Source organism: Carlito syrichta, unplaced genomic scaffold (assembly GCF_000164805.1).
Source record: "Carlito syrichta isolate Samal-C Ts95f unplaced genomic scaffold, Tarsius_syrichta-2.0.1 Scaffold136438, whole genome shotgun sequence".
Taxonomy (NCBI): domain Eukaryota; kingdom Metazoa; phylum Chordata; class Mammalia; order Primates; family Tarsiidae; genus Carlito; species Carlito syrichta.
In genome coordinates, this window is record NW_007080534.1 from 1 (window position 1) to 4,596 (window position 4,596).

Sequence of the window (4,596 nt, forward strand, 5' to 3'; positions counted from 1 at the left end):
TGAAGGCTTCCTGGCCTAGGAAGCACAACTGAATTACCTTGCAGGTTCCCATACAGCAGCACTGGCTATGAAAACTGGCTGTGGACTGGAGCCGGCCTCAGGGTCTGTGTTCCACTCTGCCATTAGCGCTATGGTTTCCCAAGCCGCAATTTCCCAGACTTTAAAATAGAGGCTAAAACTAGCTGGATGCAAGGGCGCATGTCTTTTAGTCCCAGCTGCTGAGGAGGCTGCAGCAGAAGGATCGCTGGAGCCCAGAAATTTGAGACTGCAGTGAGCATCACTGCCTCCAGCCTGGGGAACAGAGTGAGACCCTGCCTCAAAATAAGTAGGTAGATAGATAATACAAAAATGAAGGGGTTAGACTAGAAGGTTCCTGAGGTTCTGGACGTAGCTTCCTGTGGAATTTCTAGGTTTTGCCCTAGATCCCAGCAGGGTTGTCCTGTTTCACAGGACGTGGGAAGGGATATAGACAGGCGTCACCCACATCTGCTGGGTGATTAAATGCACGTCGCACCCTCTTTGGGCTTTGATTTCTTTTTCCGCCATCTAGGCGCAATGCTACGACTACCCGTCTTTGTGGCTGTGGGAAGGGGTCTGCAAATATTGTGCTTTCCCACTTGCACAACGATGAGGAGCCAGATTCCCTGGCATGGGCAATGAGGGCTCCGAGTGTAGAAATGTGAACCTCCCCCGCCGGGAAGAGAATGTCTACATAGGCTGGAGGTGACCTGAAAACTCTGAAATAATTCTTCCTCTCTTTGCAGAGAAGGATGGCGGGTCATCCTATTCAGGTAAGGATGTTCAGGGTGGCTGCACCCACTCAGCCTTGAGCACGCCTAACTCAAGACTGCTGCTCAGGTGGGGTCAGCTGAGTGGGTATGGAAGGGGGGAAGCAGTGCCCAACAAGCTTTCATTCTGGAGGTTGCATCTGTCGCCTCGAAACACAGTGATTCTCCTTGGGTTCTACACTGGCATCACCTGGAAGAACTACCAAATTAGTGACATCTGAGTCTTGTCTCCAGACGTTCTGACTTAACTGGTCTGGGGTGTGGCCTGGGCATCAGAGTTATAATAACGCCCAGGTGATTCTCAGGCACAATCAAGGCTGAGGTCCACTGCTTTAACTTTCTCTAAATCCTAATTACTCCCAGTGAGGCCTGAGGACTGCATTTTGAATGGAAATAACTAAGTTTTGTTTTCTTCTTGGAGGTGGAGAATTTAGGGTTGGCACTAAACTGGGGTGAGCTGAGGAGATGGAAACGGGGTCAGTAGGAGGCCATGATGGTAGGTGTCTGGGAAGAAGGACGCTTCATTTTAACAGGAAAAGATTGAAAGACGGGAAAGCAGAAAGATGGTCTCCAGAAGAAAGGTAGACCAATAATAGAGCCTTAGCAATGAAGCCTGTGGGGCTTGGAGGGCTGGGTTCTTAACTGCTGCCTCTACAGGAAAGTCCTTGAGTTTGGAGGATTCCAGAAACCCGGAGGTGAAGGTGCAGGACACGGTGAGAAGCCTCCAGGATCTGAGGAGGAGCGAAGAGATGTGCTCAACTCCCTCACTAAGTTCCTCGGCAAGGATGAGCTCCTGCAGGACCTACAAGAAAGAGTAAGGGACCCGAAGAAAGAATTGGGGCAGAGAGGAGCCAGAGGGCAGGGCGGCGGGCACACGGAGGACAATGTGCTTCAGGGACACAAGTGCGCATCTGCCCCGTCTCCTGGCCCTAGGTATCTGGCGTTCTGTGCCCTGCTGAGCTGCAGCTGGAGGACCCAGCTGGTCCTCTCCTTTGCCGCGTTTTTAATGCTGCTGGGATCTTGGTGGAAGCGCGCGCAGAAGCCATTCGGGGCCTCCCGGATGCCTTGCTAGGTGAGGAAGGGTCTGGCCGTATGTTGGGGGGGGTGCCGAGCAGAGTCCTATGGGGAACACAGTCTTGGAAGGAGGGGGGTGCAACTGCCCCTTACACTTTGTGAGGGATAGGCCCTCCCATTTTAGAGACTAGCCATCTTCTTCACGCCAGGCGTTGAGGGGCGCCTCTGCTTCCCCCTTGGTGTAGTCTGTGACCCCTGCAGGCTAACAGGGAAACAAGAGCCATAGCAGGAGCCGATCCGAATAACTCGCATTCCAGCACTCCCAGGGGGCTCTTTAACCTTCCGACGATGTCTGTCCTGGGTCTGATCAGCCAAGGGAGCCCTTTCCCACTATGTGCCTCTCCTTTCTGTCAACCACTGTCTTCTTTTCCTTTGGCCCCGAGAGCTGTCTGAGGAGCAGCAGCTTGTGACTGAGGCTCTGGAGAAGGGAACCCTCTCCCCGTTGAAAGACCAGGTGAGACAGTCTGGGCTGAGGGCCAGCGACACAGTGGATGCCTGTGTTCTGGAGGGACCCAGAAGTCTCAGGGCACATCCCCTTCTTACTTTATAGTTCTCAGCCATCTCATGCCCATGCAGCTGGTTTGTGACAATTCCCTGGCCACACAGTTGCCAGGACTATTTGGGAGGGGTGTTTTAGGCTCTGCTGCTTGCCTATGAACAAGAAAGGGCTGGAAAATGGTTAGTCCCGGGACGGCAGCTAGGACGATCTTGAGTGCCAGTGCAGATTGGCAGTGCCTGGCGGTGTGTTGAGAGAGTCTGAGGCGCTCCAGGCTCCACAGGAAAGAGTGCCGCGATGGCTTATCATGCTCCCTGTGGGCCAAGGATTAAGGAGTGTGGCCAAGTATTTGCCATTTCTGGTATATCGTTGTTCCTGGCTGTTCAGTCTGTTGACTTTCCTTCCAGGTGGAGTTTATCTTGAAGCAGAACTGGGATGGGCAGGTCCACAATCCTCCTGACAAGGGCTGGGACCCCGAGGCACGAACCCTCTGGCCCTCTATGTTGCTGTCTCCATCCTGCAGCAGCTGAGTGGGGAGACTGCCTCTGTCTCTTCCTAACAAAGCCTTTTCTCCCCACAAGTCCCTGGGTTTTCTCCTTGCCAGTCCGTCCTCACCATCACCACCACCACCACCACCACCACGCTCTTACCAGCAGGATCTCCAAGACATTTTTAAAACAACAAGCAGTTGGCCATACTCTGATGCATTCCACTCCCTACATGCTAATGTCCAAAATCAGCCTGGATTTTATGCACAGACTTCGGATAAAAATGGCAAGTTGATCATATTAATTTTATCTCCTTGAAACCTTACCAAATAACAGTAAAATCATAGACAAGCTCTGCACAAACCTACAAGAATAAAAAGAACGCAGCAGCAGCAAAGATTTTAACACATCTTTAGAAGCTAGAAAGCCATTAAAAAGTGCAAGCTGGGAGATGTGGGACTGAGGGTTAGAGAGGACTAGGAGAGGAGAATGCCGTTTTCATCCTTTTCTGATTTTTTATTTTTTTGAGTTGGAGTCTTAACTCTGTCACCCAGGTTGGTGTGTAGTGGCATGCTCGCGGCCACCGCAGCCTCGACCTGCTGGGCTCAGGTGATCCTTCTGCCTCAGCCTTCCGAGTAGCTGGAACTAGAGGCATTTGCCATCACACCCAGCTAAGTTTTTGGTTTATTGTAGAGACAAGTAAAAGGAAAGGAAAAATAATTTCTTAGAAATAGTGGCTATGGCCCAGTCTTTTCACAGAAGTTAATCTGCATTGCATCAACTAGAATTCTAGGGAATCTCAAATTGTGAACTTGGTTTGTGGGGGTCTTGGATTAATTGTAACCAAATGCCTGACAGAATCAAACACAAATATCTTTGGAGGAAGGTATCTTCCACAAATACTTTCTTTTTTTTTGAGTTGGAGTCTCACTGTGTCGCCCAGACTGGAGTGCAGTGGCTGCTCCCGGCCACCGCAGCCTTGCCTGCTGGGCTCCGGTGATCCTTCTGCCTCAGCGTTCCAAGTAGCCGGAATGACAGGCATGCGCTAACATGCCCGGATGAATTTTTTATTTATTGTAAAGATGAGGTCTCGCTGCCCAGGCGGGTCTCGAACCCGCGGGCTCAGGCAATCCACTCACCTCAACCTCCCAAAGGCGTGGGATTACAGGCTGAGCCACCAAGGCCGGCGATTTCTTTTTTTTTAGTTAGAGTCTCACTCTGTCGCCCAGGCAGGAGTGTAGCGGCACACTCACAGCCACCCCAGTGTCGACCCGCTGGCCGCTGGCAATCATTCCGCCTCAGCCTTCCTACTAGCCAGAACTGCAAGTGTGCGCTACCATGCCTGGCTCATTTTTTTTTAAACTTTTATAGTAGAGATGAGGTGTCACCTAGTTGCCCGGGCTGGTCCTGGACCTGTGGGCTCAGACATCCACTTGCCTCGGCCTTCCTAAGTGCTGGAATTATAGGCTGAGCCACCAAGCCCGGCCTCACAAATAATTTTTTAAGGACAGTGAGTGACTCCCAGTAAAAAACCTCAAAGCATTCAAGGAAATAACACCATGAGCAAAAACAACAGATAGTAGAAAGAAAAAGATATAAAGATATCAAATATTGGAATTATTTAGACTAGAATATAAAACATGCCTATTATGTTTAAAGAAATATTAAAATGGGCTGGACTTGGTGGCTCAGCCTGTAATTCCAGCACTTTGGGAGGCCGAGGTGAGTGGATTGCCTCAGCCCACGGGTT

At 50.8% G+C, this 4,596-nt stretch overlaps 1 pseudogene; it reads right to left on the reverse strand.

The window, feature by feature from the left end:
• Positions 1–1,989: 1,989 nt before the first annotated feature.
• The window catches only part of LOC103251147, a 12,433-nt pseudogene continuing 9,826 nt past the window's right edge, over positions 1,990–4,596 (reverse strand).